This window comes from Pleurodeles waltl, chromosome 5, assembly GCF_031143425.1.
Source record: "Pleurodeles waltl isolate 20211129_DDA chromosome 5, aPleWal1.hap1.20221129, whole genome shotgun sequence".
NCBI lineage: Eukaryota > Metazoa > Chordata > Amphibia > Caudata > Salamandridae > Pleurodeles > Pleurodeles waltl.
The window spans coordinates 795,447,685-795,465,711 of NC_090444.1; positions in this window are offsets into that span (position 1 = coordinate 795,447,685).

An 18,027-nucleotide genomic window follows, 5' to 3' on the forward strand; every position below is an offset into this window, starting at 1 on the left:
AATAACGCAGCTGATGCATTGTCTCGTTTCAAGTTACAGGATTTTCGTCAGTTCCTCCCAGGGGCCGAGTTGGTGCCCACATATTTCTCGGGACAGCTGTGGAATCTTGGAACTCACCCTTGGCGGATTTAGTGGCAGCCAGCCTAGCACCAAAAACAAGAAGGGCATATGAGAATGCATTTCATAGATACATAAATCACACATCTGCCAACCCCTTGGCGCAGCCTGGTTCCTTGAGTAGTTGGTTGGGTTTTCTTGAGCTTTTGCGAGGGCAGGGTAAATCTGCTGCGAGTGCCAGACGTCACATCTCAGCTGTAGCCTTTTTTACCAAACTAGTGGGTGGGGCTGATCATTCTCGATCTTTTCTTATCAGACAGGCACTCAAGGGATGGGAAAGGTTGGAAGGGTCGATCCCGGACCAGCAGCGCCCCATTGACGTGGACAAGCTAGTAAAGATCTTGGGGGCCCTGACTGGGATCCGTGACTCAGATTTTGAGTCCACTCTATTCTCAGTAGCTTTCGCACTTGCCTTTTACGGAGCTTTTCGAGTCTCAGAACTTGTGGCTAGGTCTAAGCAGGGCATTCACGGCGGAATTTTGGTGACTCATGTTTTCTGGAAAGGGGGGATTTGGTAATTACTATACCACGGTCCAAGACAGATCAGGCAAGAAGGGGTGAACAGTTAATACTGGGGAGGGCTGGTGACTTCAGTGGTTGCCCAGTATGTGCAGTTAACAAGTACTTGCAGATTCGTCCCCAGGTTTCTACCACCTCTTTATTGGTCCATGCATCTGGGGTCCCACTTACTAGGTATCCCACTTACCCAAGTATTGCAGAAAGTCTTACTGGCAATTGGCATGCATGGCAAATTTGGCTCCCATTCCTTTAGGATAGGGGCAGCAACATCGGCAGCGGGGACAGGGCTCAATACCGAGACGGTAAAAGGGAATGGGAGGTGGAAGTCAGATTGCTATAAACGCTATGTACATCTCAATATGATCTAGAAACACCTTTTGACACACGTCAATGACCTCATGTGTAATGGTTTTTCCTTTCTGTTCTCAGGACCTCTCAGTTCACTATTGAGCACATGGCTCCTGCCAGTGTTTGGGTTATTGGGCATTCCTTTGTGCATCAGGCCGGCCGTTCTTCAACTTGTATCGCAGTCGGGCACAGGATGCAGGTCTCTGGTTTCTTTGGATAGCGAGAGGGGGTCTGCGCCTTGATGGTCTTCACCAGCTCGTCGAGGAGGTTGTGGGACGGCGGCTACCGCCGCCAGCGCTCACCATCCTTCACGTGGGAGGCAATGATCTTGCAACAATCGGGAGGAGATCAGTTTTTGAGGACTTTTATGGTGGAGATCTCCTGGTTAGCAAATCGGTGTCCAGGGGCTCTCATAGCATGGTCCCATATCATTCCTAGGCGGAATTGAAGGTCGGGGTGCTCAGCGAAGGCCCTTAATGAATCAGCCAGATGGCTGAACAGCCGCATGAAACAGCTTTTGAACACATCAGTGCTAAGGACTGTTGGGCACGGGTGCCTTCAAGGGGAGGCAATGTTTCATGAAGATGGAGTACACCTGTCGGATGGTGGTCATACTGTGTTTGTTGAGAACCTGGTAGCATTTTCAATACAGTGTCTCTCTCAGAACTGAGCTTCTTGTCCTCCGGGGGAGGCCTGGTTGGTCGGGAAACCAACCAGGCCTGTGGGAAGGAAGGAGTCATGTTTGGGCACAAAACAGGTGGATAACTTTGGCATCAAGAATACTAGTGCAGGCGAACTCAAGACGGTATCAGGAGCTTTTTGACTCAAACCAGGGTGGCGGTGCTGTGGGTGTAGGAAAGGGGCTCGGGACGACCGCTACCGTGAATGTCCATAGCTCCCCCCATGGTACTCCATTACATGGCCCTGGAATTTTTGAATTTGGGGGGATGAGACTGCGCCAGGGGACCAAGGTGTGGCCCGGTTGCCCAGTATCATCTCCATTGGGTGCCAGGGGGGATCCCTTGCTTAGGGTTGGCTCTGGCATGGTTGGATTGGGGGACAGTTTTCATGCTGGCCCGCACCCCCTCTATCTTGAGGGGGCAGGTGAGTCTCGCTTGTGAAGCGTAATTGGTTTTGGGGGGAACACGGCCCCCAGTTTACAGACGATGCCACAGGTGCCTGGTGGGTGGACAACCATGACTCCTTTTAAAGAACATAAACTATTTGAGATGCATATTGTAAATAATTATGGAAATTTAAGGATGAAAATGAAATACTGTAAATATGATGATGTTTTTTATGTCGTGTTTATATGGTTGTGAATAAATACGGCCTGAGAATTGTTATATTAACTATCGCAGGAAGGTTTCAGTCTGCTTTATTTACTGTGAACATTAAGTATGCTCCTCCAAGCAGTGGATCATAGAGGGGAAACCAGTGAGAACTATTTGGGCTATTTGTTTGTAGGTATCGATGCGGTCCCCCACCTGTGAGGGGTGAGGTTGAGCCCAAGTTGAGTGGGGGACCTGAGAGGTGTGCCAGGATTAGCAGTTGCTGAAAAGGGCGTATCCATCCCATATGTTTTCACAAGGATTCCAAAATGATCACGGTGGTGATTGGCGTTTCTCATTCTGAACGGGAAACCCACTGTATAGTGAATTGCCGTATGTGTAATATATCCCGAACCATAGCGGAAGAAAGATATAAGTGCACTTTACTTAGATAGATCACGTTTAAGACAGCATCTTCTCGTGAATCGTAAAAATGTATTTTACAACTCTGACATATTTACATTTTTCATTACCGGTAACCGCCAATACCTTTAATAGAGTAATTCTAGAAATGTGTATCAATGCCTACTAAGTAAGATGCCTTTGCACAATTCTGTTGGTTGATCCTGTTGCCATGCCAATGAGCCAAACTGATTTTATGCTCTTTTTGTTAATTTTTCCGTCAACAGACGGCAAGTAGCTGCGTGGTTCATGGCTCCTGTAGTTCACTGAATTTAATTTCGACATTTGGTCTTTATATACATATTAATACTAGCCCCTTTTTCAGCTGACCTCATTCTTCAGAGTCGCGCCCCTGAAGCCATGTAACTGAGAAGCTGTAATTTACGGGGAGAGGAAATAAGGATTAACACGCTGCAGAAATACAATCTTTTTTGGAAGGATGCATGCCCTTTTACTGAAATTCCTCCGTATATATTTTATGAATAAGGCCCTTATGACTTTACCATACAAGTTAAAGGTTATTAATTGGACCCAGACTGGTTCTGCGGCAGTGAAAAAAATAAAAAAATGTTGCTAGATTGAGCAACAAAAAACGTGCAGACGCCTGAATGTGACAGGAAATGTAGGTGAAAACATTCATAAATAGCAAATTACGTGATGGATTTAATTTTAAGAACGCCATTTTTTGCATATACCTCCAAATAGATAAATACAGATTATGTATTTTCATTTGCAAACTATGTAGATGTTACTGTGGGAGAACAGTAGTCTAATGCCAGGTGCTCTTAAACTTTCTTTGTAAATTGGTCTCCAAACATTTACAATAGGCATATTCATGGATTATTAATATAATCAATACAAATAGTAAGGGCAGTGCCCTCTTTACATGTTAACTAGCAGGGAGTTGGACATTTCAGGGCCAATTCACAAAGGTATTTCTGAGTACTTGAAGCAGTGCTCCTGAATGACTACTACACACACTTCTAAATTCCAATACAAATTGGGTCGTCTATTTTTATGTTGTGTCTTAAGTGGGGCGGAAGTTTCAATTATTTAGTATGTTTTAGACATGTTGGTTAGTAAGCTTGATTAAAAGTAAGGGACCCAGCTGAGCATTGGCTCAGAGTGCGAGAGGGGGCAGAAGAGATGTTGAAAATTAATGGAAACTGAGTAGAAACAGCAAAACAATGTTTGTATAATTTAAAGTGTTATTAGTAAAACTTTTCTAACGCCATAGTAGAATTCATAAATATCTACACAGCGCACAATAATTAAACAATTATGTTATATATCGGAAGAGTTGTACATAGACCCCAGTAACAAAATAACAAAGCTTGCTTGTGGATACTATTGAAGTACCCTGCTACATCTGTGTGTTCCGTACAAAAATAAAAAAAACAAAAAAAACGACCAATGTTATATTCACACAGATGTGAGGATTTATTAAGACAGGAAAAAATAGAAGTTGTCCTCTTTGTGCTTATTCCTAAAACATTATTGAATGTATAACTCAAAGAGTTCAATAGCAATTTAATGGAACTAGTCTGCTAAGCACAATGTATCACTTTCCGGTTAGTGGTAGGTTTTAAATTAATGATTAAAGTACTTAAAGTTTTTGAGTGATTCATCAAAAGATAGGCAGACATGTTTTAAACAAGAGAACATATATTTATATTGGAAATTAATACAAGGATACCTAATTGTAACTGTGCATTACTTGTGAAAACAAGATAACCTTTTGCAAAAAAAAATGAAACAACTGCGATATTCTAGACCAGTTTACTGCCTATCACATAATTTATGTCAGTTTCAACAAACTTTTCAGGCCCTTTCACACCTATACTGATAGCCTTCATCAGGACAAGCATCTCACTATTGACATGTAGAGTTGTTGGCCTAACTGTCTGTTTTTGTGCTGCTCTAACCAAGATTCTTGCCAGTTTTGCCCTGCACGTGGCTAAACTCATAGGTTAATTTCATATGACTATTAAGGATTGGCTGGAGGTGCATAATCTTCTTTTTCTGAGCTATAAACTAGGTCTACCACAGTTAGTAGAACAGACAATACCCAAAGATAGCTATCTGACTGACCTCACCTTTATTGGTCTGGTAGGTTTGGAGATTTGTGTGGGGAGAAGGCATATCCTGTAGAAAATATAATAGTTCAACCACTCCAAGATTACCTACTCCATTTAGCCTACTAAGCTAAGGCTATGAGGATATTAATGCCCTTGCTCAAACACTCCATCCCTTGATGGTGATCCGTCCTCTGCCAGACTGCTATGTAAGAAAGCCAAATGCCACTGGCATGAGACTACAAGCCTCAGAACAAAAGCAGACAGTGGAAACTATAAAGCTGTGCTCACTGGACTAACACAACACATGTATCGTTAATGCACAGAATACAATAAAATATATTTTTGATATCACCAATTACCATGCCAATACAAAATGCCTAAAATGGATTTCCACACTAATTTGTAGGATTATTTTCAGCAAGAAATTAGTTTATTGGAGGCTCTGTTACCCCAATCTTATTCTTTGAAGGGAAAAGCATAGCTCACAAGCTAGTTTCATTTTCATCCTTTTCTGTTCTTAGTAAAGAATATATTGGACTAAACTTAAATATCATCAAAACTGTTTTCTCCTTGGATACCTGTCTTGTGAAATATAATGAAAACATTCTTTACACTGAGACCCACAGCACTCACTGCCAAATGTAGCCAATCTTGCATTTGCTACAGTACCACTTTTGTGGGAACACATAGGGCCTTATTATGACTTTGGCAGTCAGAATGAGCCAACCGCCAAAGCCGTGGTGAAGAGGCTGCCATCATACTGGTGGCCTCCCCCATCGTATTATGATGTTTCCACCCAGGCTGACCGGTGGAAACAGTGCCACAGCATAAGGGAGCCAAGGCCAATGCCGTGGCATAACAGCACCCTCAGAATGCGCACTGTCTACAGAGCAGACAGTGCACATTTAAAGGGTGTTAGCAGGGGGGCCCCTGCACTACCCATGCCAAGGGCATTGGCAGTGCAGTGGTCCTTCTGTGGCCCCTAGCATATCCTTTCCACCAGCCTTCTTATGGTGTGGACCGTAGGAAGGTAGCCTCTTTCTAGCCTTGTTACCCCCACTTTTGGCCTGTTTGTGAGTATATGTCAGGGTGTTTTTACTGTCTCACTGGGATCCTGCTAGCCAGGACCCAGTGCTCATAATGAAAACCCTGTCAGTGTGTTTAATATGTGTCACTGGGTTCCTGCTAGCCAGGACCCCAGTGCTCATAAGATTGTGGCCTATGTGGGTTCCCTGTGTGGTGCCTAACTGTATCACTGAGGCTCTGCTAACCAGAACCTCAGTGTTTATGCTCTCTCTGCTTTTAAAATTGTCGCTGCAGGCTAGTGACTAATTTTACCAATTCTCATTAGCACACTGGAACACCCTTATAATTCCCTTGTATATGGTACCTAGCTACCCGGGTATTGGGGTTCCAGGAGATCCCTATGGGCTGCAGCATTTCTTTTGCCACCCATAGGGAGCTTAGACAATTCTTACACAGGACTGCCACTGCAGCCTGAGTGAAATAACGTCCACGTTATTTCACAGCCATTTTACACTGCACTTAAGTAACTTATAAGTCACCTATATGTCTAACCCTCACTTGGTGAAGGTAAGGTGCCAAGTTACTTAGTGTGTGGGCACCCTGGCACTAGCCAAGGTGCCCGCATATTGTTCAGGGCAAAATCCCCGGACTTTGTGAGTGCGGGGACACCATTACACGTGTGTACTACATATAGGTCAATACATATATGTAGCGTCACTATGGTAACTCCGAACATGGCCATGTAACATGTTTAGGATCATCGAATTGTCACCCCAATACCATTCTGGTATTGGGGGGGACAATTCCATGCACCCCCAGGTTTCTAGCACAGAACCCGGGTACTGTCAAACTGCCTTTCCGGGGTCTCCACTGCAGTTGCTGCTGCTGCCAACCCCTCAAACAGGTTTCTGCCCCCCTGGGGTCTGGGCAGCCCAGACCCAGGAAGGCAGAACAAAGGATTTCCTCTGAGAGAGGGTGTTACACCCTCTCCCTTTGGAAATAGGTGTGAAGGGCTGGGGAGGAGTAGCCTCCCCCAGGCTCTGGAAATGCTTTGATGGGCACAGATGGTTCCCATCTCTGAATAAGCCAGTCTACACCGGTTCAGGGATCCCCAAGCCCTGCTCTGGCGCGAAACTGGACAAAAGAAAGGGGAGTGACCACTCCCCTGACCAGCACCTCCCAGGGGAGGTGCCAGAGCTCCTCCAGTGTGTCCCAGACCTCTGCCATCTTGGATGCAGAGGTGTTGGGGCACAATGGACAGCTCTGAGTGGCCAGTGCCAGCAGGTGATGTCAGAGACCCCTCTGATAGGTGCTTACCTTTCTCAGTAGCCAATCCTCCTTTTTGGGCTACTTAGGGTCTCTCCTCTGGGCTATTCCTCAGATAACAAATGCAAGAGCTCACCAGAGTTCCTCTGCACTTCCGTCTTCGACTTCTCCCAAGGATCGACTGCTTACTGCTCCAGGACGCCTGCAAAACCGCAACAAAGTAGCAAGACGACTACCAGCAACATTATAGTGCCTCATCCTGCCGGCTTTCTCGACTGTTTCCTGGTGGTACATGCTCTGAGGGCTGTCTGCCTTCACCCTGCACTGGAAGCCAAGAAGAAATCTCCTGTGGGTTGACAGAATCTTCCCCCTGCCAACGCAGGCACCAAGCTTCTGCATCTCCAGTCCTATGGGTCCCCTCTCATCCTGACAAGCGTGGTCCCTGGAACACAGGAGCTGGGTCCAAGTGTCCCACACAGTCCAGAGGTCCTTCTGTCCAAATTTGGTAGAGGTAAGTCCTTGCCTCCCCACGCCAGACAGTAATCCTGTAAACTGCATGATCTGCAGCTGCTCCGGCTTCTGTGCACCTTTCCAAGGATTCCTTTGTGCACAGCCTAGTCTGGGTCCCCAGCACTCTGTCCTGCATATCTCAACTCGCTGAGTTGGACTCTGACGTCGTGGGACCCTCCTTTGTGACTCTTAGTCAACCGCTGTCCTCACATCTTCTAAGTGCCTGTTCTGGTACTTCTACGGGTGCTGTCTGCTTCTGCAGGGGCTCTCTGTATTACTGAGTGCCTCCTCTGTCTCCTCCTCCAAGGGACGACATCCTGGTCCTTCCTGGTCCCCAGCAGCACCCAAAATTCTCAACTGCAACTCTTGCAGCTATCAAGGCTTGTTTGTAGTGTTTCTGCAGGAAAACACTTTTGCAGCCTCCATCACGCCATGTTACATCTTCTCACCAAAGGGGAAGTTCCTGGCACCCTCTGTTGTTGCAGAATCTTTGGCTTCTTCCACCTGGAGGCAGCCCTTTTGCACCTTCATCTGGGGTTTAGTGGGCTCCTGCCCCCCCTGGACACCTGCGTGACTCTTGGACTTGGTCCCCTTCCTTTACAGGTCCTCAGGTCCAGGAATCCGTCTTCAGTGTTTTGCTGGTGCTTGTGGTTCTTGCAGAATCCCCTATCACGTCTATTCTGTCTTTCTGGGGTAGTAGGGTAACTTTACTCCTACTTTTCAGGGTCTTGGGGTGGGGTATCTTGGACACCCTTACTGTTTTCTTACAGTCCCAGCGACCCTCTACAACCTCCCATAGGTCTGGGGTCCATTCGTGATTTGCATTCCACTTTTGGAGTATATGGTTTGTGTTTCCCCTAGACCTATGTCTACCTATTGCATCCTATTGTGATTCTACATTGTTTGCACTACTTTTCTTACTGTTACTTACCTGTTTTGGGTTTGTGTAAATATAATTTGTGTATATTACTTACCTCCTAAGTGAGGGTATCCCCTGAGATACTTTTGGCATGTTGTCACTAAAATAAAGTACCATTATTTTTAGTAACTCTGAGTATTGTGTTTTCTTATGATACTGAGCTATATAATATAAGTGGTATAGTAGGAGCTTTGCATGTCTCCTAGTTCAGCCTAAGCTGCTTTGCCATAGCTACCTCTATCAGCCTAAGCCAGGCCAGCCTCCTATATGGACCCCTACATGAAAAAGGCTTGTGGAAAGAGGAATTGTGACCTGCACAGCAGCGCTGAACTCAGCGCCGTCATGGCTGACGAGAACTCCGACCGTCGGCTCCCCATCGGGATCCATGATCCTCCTGGTGGCAGCAGTCCTTTTGCGGTCTGACCGCCAGGGTCGTAATGTGACGGTCAGGCCACCAGGAGTGTGCGTGGACCACCAAACTCATAATAGGATCCATAGTCTTAATACGCTTGCTGAAAATCTCATAGCTGACCCAAGATTTGCTTATAATGTTGTCCTATTTTCTTTCATTCTTTCCCTGCTAAAACTATTGAAAGAACACTTAGGCCCGTATTTATACTTTTTTAGTGCCGCATTTGCGCCGCTTTTTGACGCAAAAATGGCGCAAACATACAAAATACAATTGTATTTTGTAAGTTTGCACCGATTGTGCGTCAAAAAGCGACACAAATGCGGCGCTAAAAAAGTATAAATATGGGCCTTAATTTAGTGCTTTCAGGCTGTGATGGGTCGCACCAGTCCGACCCACACTCTGATCTTGCTTGTGCTGTCACTGCCCCTGACACCACGGAAGCGACCCGGGAAGACGGACTTCCCATTGGTTCCCTGGCGCCGCCGCGGGAACTGGAGATGGTCAAAAAGAGAAGGAGCCAACAGGAGGAGAAGAACGAAGGACCACAGAGGACGCTGACCCGGAGGACGCCGAAATTGCTCTTCGGAAGAGCAAACAGAAGCTGGAATCCAGAACCGTGGAGACCCGTTGCAGAGACGAGGATCGCTGGCCCCGGGGAGCAAGCGAGTGAGCCGCCATGCTTCAGGAGAAGCGTGGCCCATCCAGGTACGGGAGTTCGGGACGGGGAGAAAGGAGTGGGAGGCGGGAGGTGGAAGGAGACGGGTAAAAGAAAACACGGGCACTGCACGACGAGCATGGGGAAAAGAGGGAGGGAAGAGGAGTAAGCAAATGAGAAGGAAATAAGTGTAAGAATCGGATAAGGAATACAAGAGAAGACAAGGAGCCAAGAGAAACCAAGGGAAACAAAAGGAACAGGCCAAAGAGAAAGAAAAGGACAAGGACAGTAGAGAGACCAGTGCACCTACAATACTGCAGGCAAAGAAAAGGAGAGACGAGAGGAAAATACGAGCGAGTAAGAGAAAGGAAAAGAAGAGAAATCACGCTAACACCAGGGCAGAGGGGAAGACAGGGAAAGAGACTAAAGAATGTCTAAGAGGAGACAGCAAGGAGAGTAACAGAGAAGAAAGATAGGGGAACCAGGGAGTTAGAAAAGAGAGTGGAGAGAAGAGATAGAGAGAAAAGAAAAGAGGAAGACGAAAACCACACACTTACCCTATCTATTTCTTTTCTGTTCCCACACGCTTCCCGTGAGGCCTCTGGAAGGAAAAGAAAGAAGAAGACAAGATGTAGCGGCCAGCAGGAAAAGACATTTAAACCCTCCAACCCACAAAACTGTCCAACAACCACATTATTTATACTGTCAAAAGAACAATAAAGGCAACTTACCTAAAACAAAAACCAAGCAGTCTGGTGTCATCGATTGGCCAGCCTCGTACAAACTGGTGTCAGAAGTATGATTTTTCCAGTCCCCTATAACCAAAATGGAGGAAAAACCCACCTTGGCGGATGTCATAGCTCAACTAGCGGAAGGACAACACCATCTCCAGTTGATGTGGGAGCAACAAATGAAGGACGCTAAAGAGGAACGTGAGGCTTTACAAACCGCACTTAAAAGTCAGGCCACAATCATGGCCAACAACCAACTTGTACACAAGACTGCCCTGAGCAAACTAACAGAAACCATTGCCCACACGAAGGTACACCCTAATGTACCAAGTAGTGTGCTACAAAAATATCAGGACCAGGAAGATCCTGACTCCTTCTTCCTTAATTTCGAGAGGGTGGCCAGCTCAGCTAGTTGGCCAGAAGAAAAATGGGGTCAGTACATTGCCCCACTGTTAACCGGACAGTTGCAAGCAACCTATCAAGCCATAAATCCTACCGGTACTCTCCCTTATAAAGAGATCAAACAGACCATACTAGAAAGAAGAGGACTGGACAGCGAGAGCTATCGGACCAAGTTCTGACACATGAAATGGCTATTACAGGAAAGCCCGCCCACCCTTTATTGCAGGGTCCAACATGCTGCTGGCCGATGGTTGCGGCCCACAGAAAAGACTTGTGAAGAAATGTTCAATGTCATAGTACTCGAACAATTTCTGGATGCCTTGCCCACTTCCACCCGGAACTGGGTTCGCCAACACCCGGGCTGAGCAATGAAACGGCCATTGAATTAGCCTGTGCTTTTCACAGGAGACCGGATTTTAGAGCCCATCCTAGCAGAAATCCAGTTCCCTCCTCTGTGCGCCCCAGTATAGGAAAAGGAGTTCTCCCACGACCTCAGGGTTCACATGAACCTGAACGAGTAGGTATACCCGATCCGGCCCAAACCCCATATCCCTCGACTGGACCTCAGTGTTATCATTGTTCAGACTGGGGTCACATCACACGGTATTGTCCACAAAAAAAAGACATGGAAGAACCAATGGAAATTGGAGTCACAAAAGGAAGGGTATTCTGGGCAGGAGAGACAAAACCTACATATACCCTCCCTATTCTTCTCAATGGACAGGAGAAGGTCGCTCTGGTTGACTCGGGTTGCAGTCAGAGCGTGATACGTCAAGACCTGGTGGGGCCGAGACAAGGAGTGCCCCAGGCCCATGTATTAATCGCCTGTGTCCATGGGGACCAAGCCTATTATCCGGTAGCTATGGTTAAGTTTCAGTGGAGGGGCGTGGAGGAATCCCTCAAGGTGGGGGTGTTGCCACACCTCGAAGAAGATTTTATCATTGGGACAGACTATACGGCCTTTACCCGGTTGCTAAGTAAAGCAGGGGAGGAACACATGATGAAAAAATGGTGAGAAGAAGTACCCTATGATACTGAGGTAGCCAAAAACCAACCATCCAAACTCCATTTAAGTAAACAACAGAAAAGGATCCAGAGACGACAACATTGGGAGGAAAACTATGGAAACGCTAAGACACCGGGAGTCATGGGAAAGGTATACACAGTGGCAGGTGACTTTAGACAGAGTCAGAGGGATGACCCCTCCTTAAAGCATGCATGGGCGAAGGCACTGAGTAACGAGGAAGCAGGGGTAGGACCAACCTTCCACATCCATAATCACCTTTTATCTAGAATACCCCAGTCTGGCGGTGACCAACAGAGACAACTATTAGTCCCTGGCAGCTACCGAGCACAGGTTTTGCAGTTAGCTCATGGTGACCAAGGGGAAGGGCATCTCGGAAGGGACAAGACCGAGGAGGCGGTACTCCGAAAATTTTACTGGCCCAGGATCTACGGGGATATACGTAGGTACTGCCAAAATTGTCAGAAATGCCAACTCTACAATCCTGTCACACAACCCCCTGCCCTGTTACAACCCCTCCCCGTAATAGAAACCCCTTTTTCTAGGGTGGGAATGGAACTTATTGGTCCCCTCACTCTGTCCAGTAGAGGGAGACAATACGTCCTGGTGTTGGTGGACTATGCCACTCGGTATCCCGAGGCAATTCCCCTCCCCAGTATGCACACAAAAGTAGTAGCTCAAGCAATGATTACGTTTTTTTCAAGGGTCGGTTTCCCTAAAGAGATCCTGACTGATCAGGATACCCCATTTATGTCCCGACTTATGGGGGAAGTCAGGAAAACCTTGGGAATAAAACAAATCAGGACCTCAGTATATTACCCTCAAACTGATGGTCTAGTGGCACGACACAATCGGACCATTAAATCATTATTCAGGAAGAGCATTGCAGAGGACGGAAGGGATTGGGAAAATAAACTACCCCTTGTACTTTATGCGATACGTACACATACTCAAACATCCCTTGGGCATAGTCCCTTCGAACTGTTATTTGGTCGACCCCCTCGCACTCTCCTCGAAATGTTAGTCGAACAGTGGGAAGAGACAGACGAGGAAGCCAAAGACCTCCTGACTTATACTAAAGAATTGAGAGAGAATCTGCAGTCTGTTTGGGATAAGGCCCACACTAATCTCCGTGAAGCCCAAGACAAACAGAAGAAAGGTTATGATAAACCAGAAGTGTACTTCGTACTCTTAACGTCGGGGACAAGGCCCTGATCCTCCTCCCCAGTAGTGAAAATAACTTGTTAGCCTGGTGGCAAGGACCGTACGAAGTATTAGAGCAGATCAACCCCACAACGTATAGATTGGCTCTTCCCCATAGGCCCAATAAAGAACAAATCTACCACATAAACCTGTTGAAAAAATGGCAGGAAACTGATATTATACACAAAGTCCAACATATCACAACAGACCATAGAGAAGACATACCGTATCCCTCCTTCTCCCATTCCCAAAACCCGGAGAAAAGTAAACCACAGATCAATACCTCTCTTTCCGAAACTTATAAAAACTCTCTTTCGCTGATGATAAAGTCCTATACCGATGTTTTTTCTCGACAGCCCGGTCACACTACATTAGCAGAACACAGTATCCGTACTAAGAGCGAGGCAATAGCCAGACAAAGACCCTATAGGGTTCCCGAGGCCAAGAAAACCGTGATTGAACAAGAAGTCCAAAACATGTTACGGACAGGTATTATAGAGCCATCCAGTAGTCCCTAGTGTTCTCCTGTGGTATTAGTTCCCAAACCAGATGGGACTACTCGATTTTGTGTAGACTACAGGAGAGTCAATGAACTTACTTATTTCGACGCATATCCCATGCCCCGCATAGACAAGTTATTGGGAAAAATAGGGCACACTAGGTTCATGTCCACTCTAGACCTGACGAAGGGGTATTGGCAGATCCCTTTGAAAGCAGGGGACAGAGAGAAAACTGCATTTGCTGCACCCTCCGGGTTGTACCAATTCACTGTCCTTCCTTTTGGGTTGCATGGAGCTCCCGCCACATTTCAGAGGTTAATAGATATGGTCTTACGTCCCCATCACTTGTATGCAGCAGCATATTTAGATGACATTGTGATATTTAGCGACACATGGTCTGACCACCTCCAACATTTAACAGCGGTCTTATAAGCATTAAGGGAAGCAAAGTTAACTGCTAACCCCGAGAAGTGTAGACTGGGATTTACCACCATTAGATATTTAGGCTACGTCCTAGGACATGGGGCAGGTCCGCCCGCAAATTGAGAAGGTGGAAGCTATTCAACAGATCCCGGTACCAACATCGAAAAAAGAAGTACGTGCCTTCCTCAGTCTAGTAGGGTATTATAGAAGGTTTATACCCCAGTTCTCCACCGTAGCTGAGCCCCTTACCAACTTACTGAGAAATGAGTCACCTAAAACCTTTTCCTCCTTATCCTAGGCTTGTATGCACAGTTTCATCAGTCTCAGGAATGCTCTGTCTACTGACCCAGTGTTGTGTTGCCCCGACTTCAGTAGCTCCTTTTATTTACAAACTGATGCTTCCGGAGTAGGACTAGGGGCTGTATTGTCCCAACCACAACCGGATGGTTCTGTCCACCCCATCTTGTACATTAGTAGAAAGCTTCTCCCGCGGGAACAGCACTATCCTACCATTGAAAAGGAATGTCTGGCCATTAAGTGGGCCATTGAGTCCCTCCATTATTATCTCAGTGGCCGTCCCTTCACCCTCTTGACGGATCATGCTCCTCTCACGTGGTTGGCTCGCAATAAGGATACCAACCCTCGGATCCTAAGGTGGTTTCTCTCTCTGCAACCTTTTTCTTTCCAGGTGCTCCACTCTCCGGGCCGTCTCATGGTGAATGCAGACTTTCTCTACCGACATCCTGCTCCTGAGCGTCATCGACAGACGCTCTCTAGGGGGAGTGTTTGTGATGGGTCGCACCAGTACGACCCACACTCTGATCTTGCTTGTGCTGTCGCTGCCCCTGACACCACGGAAGCGACCCGGGAATACGGACTTCCCATTGGTTCCCTGCTGCCGCCGCGGGAACTGGAGATGGTCAAAAAGAGGCTTCCTCCCTTTCACGAAGAGGACGACAGGATTCGGAGCTGGAGTTTGAAGGAGCCGACAGGAGGAGAAGAACGAAGGACCACGAAGGACGCTGACCTGGAGGATGCCGAAACTGCTCTTCGGAAGAGCAAACAGAAGCTGGGATCCAGAACCGTGGAGACCCGTTGCAGAGACGAGGATCGCTGGCCCCGGGGAGCAAGCGAGTGAGCCGCCACGCTTCAGGTAAAGCGTGGCCTATCCAGGTATGGAAGTGCGGGACGGGGAGAAAGGAGCGGGAGGTGGAAGGAGACGGGTAAAAGAAAACACGGGCACTGCACTACGAGCATGGGGAAAAGAGGGAGGGAAGAGGAGTAAGCAAATGAGAAGGAAATAAGTGTAAGAATCAGAAAAGGAATACAAGAGAAGACAAGGAGCCAAGAGAAACCAAGGAAAACAAAAGGAACAGGCCAAAGAGAAAGAAAAGGACAAGGACAGTAGAGAGACCAGTGCACGTGCAATATTGCAGACAAAGAAAAGGAGAGACAAGAGGAAAATACGAGGGAGTAAGAGAAAGGAAAAGAAGAGAAATCACCCTAACACCAGGGCAGAGGGGAAGACAGGGAAAAAGACTAAAGAATGTCTAGGAGGAGACAGCAAGGAGAGTAACAGAGAAGAAAGATAGGGAAACCAGGGAGTGAGAAAAGAGAGTGGAGAGAAGAGATAGAGAGAAAAGAAAAGAGGAAGGCGAAAACCACACACTTACCCTATCTATTTCTTTTCTGTTCCCACACGCTTCCTGCGAGGCCTCTGGAAGGAAAAGAAAGAAGAAGACGAGATGTAGCGGCCAGCAGGAAAAGACATTTAAACCCTCCAACCCACAAAACTGTCCAACAACCACATTATTTATACTGTCAAAAGACCAATAAAGGCAACTTACCTAAAACAAAAACCAAGCAGTCTGGTGTCATCAATCGGCCAGCCTCGTACACAGGCTTACTTGAGGAGTGTCATATTCTTGAAAATGTAGAGGACCACTTTCTGCCTTAACTGGTATGGTGTACATTCTTACTACTGCCTTGGATGATAGTAGAATGCTTACTGGTGGTGTAGGCACCACTACACTGATCATTTAAAAAAGTTTGACAACCTTAGATAAGATATTCCTTCACCTTCTTGAGGCTCATCTATTCGAGCTGGGATTGAAGAACTAGGCCTTGGTAAGCCTTAAGTCATTTTTTCACAATATAGGTCAAGCTTTCACTTTGCATCCTTTTAATTTGTTTTTAATGATTAATTTGGGGGAGTTCCACAGATTCTTCATTTAGCTCTACCCTATTAAATCTCCTGTGGCCACGTGTATTCAGTTTTATGACTTTACTTTCTACTCATATGCTGATCCCACAGTTGAATTAATGCATTTCCTGGATAACTGCTGATTTTTCTCTCACCAACTGTATAAATTATAATTGCTGAAATATTCAAGAGAAGCCTATTTTAGGCACTGTGCATCTGCTGCCTGGCTGTCAATGGGCATGAGCCAATATTTCTTTTGTCCTGCTTTCAAATATTCAGACCCACCACACACACATTCTGTTTTTCCTTAGCACATATTTTGGTCATACCAACAATCAAATAATCCCACTTTGGAGGAGAAACATTTTCCTCCGTCTTTTTTACCATCCTCTATCGGGTATCGAAGATATCAAAGAAATCTGCTGCTGTTTTATCAATAGTTAAAAACAAAAAAATGAATCCTATTGTTTTACTCTCTTTTTATGTTGGTCTCCATTTATTTCTAGTACAATATCCTTTAAGGTCTCAGTGCACCTGTCAAGCTTCAAAAGTCTATGCCATCAGAAATAAAAAAAATCAGCACAAAACTCCACCTCCTTACAAATTGTTTCTAAGGAATCAAGAGCAAAAAGGGTGGGAGGATATCTGTACCAAAAGTAATAGGATGAAACTATCTCAAAGAGGGAGATCAAGAGGATGATAAAATACTACATTCAATTGTTTCCTCAACTTCGATATATTTAGCTCGGGTAAAATCTACTAGAATACTTATGATTATGACAGAAACACAACATAAAATGTGTAGTTAGGAATATAAACTTGAGAGTTATTTAACCTGAAAACAAAGGTCACAGAATAATGATCCAGAACGTGCACAATCATGAATAAACAAATAAAAAACAACTTCAAAACATCATAATATTGATTATTGACTGCTGATCACATCAAAACACTTCAGTATCATATCTGTAGACTCAGAAACACATCTTTGGCTGATGAGTGGATAGGTGAAAAAGAATACATATGTAAAATAAGTTACCACAAAATTCCTGTAACTTACATTCTGTCAGATACTCACGAAATGCTGTAACCCTTACCCAACTCGGTGGATATCTTTATTAAATCTGTCTACTAAAACTTGCATAAAAGACCTCCCTCTAGTAGTCAGACAGACAGAAGATATCCCTTTTGGTCCACCTACTGGCCTATATTTAGTCTTAGATACCAGCTTCTTGTATACCAATGTATCTCAAAATGAGGCACTAGTGGTGATGAAGAACCAAACTCATTAGAATAGCCACAGAATATACTGTTGATTGTGCTGGGCAAGATGAGCTTACTGCCCATCACATACTGCTTAATGCCTATTACATAACCCCTTGTGTGTGGCCAATGGCTAACACCAGCACCACCTCTCCAGTGCGGCTGTTGCCATTGTCTGATATTGAGGAGGCATATAAAGACCCCGTTGGTGCAGAGCACCAGATGAACTCTTCAGTATATTTTAAACTGAGTCTTTATTTTAGACTTCAGTGTAATGACGTCATTAAACTAAAGTGAACGTAAATTGAGCTGATGGGATCATTTTACTTTTACTGCATCAGTACTCGGGGTGGGGCATATCTCAGCCTCCAAGCACTGATTCGGGTGGGAGAGGATAGGTAGAAAGAGGAGAATCTCCCCTGTAAGGAAATGCCTATTTTTGCATGTTCACCCCCACATTTTGGGACTGATGCAGCTGTTTTTCTACTCTGAGAGAGCACTGAGGCCTGCCAGCCAGACCTCAGTGTCTGTGTTCTGACCCCATACAAGTTGCATGCTGAATTGGCTACACCCAATTGAAAGGACTGACTTACTTATAAATACCTTGTATATGGTACCCAGGGCATGTAAGGCAGATTGTCTGTTCAGGGCTGCATCACTGTTTGTGCCACCCTGTATGTGACAAAGTTTACAAT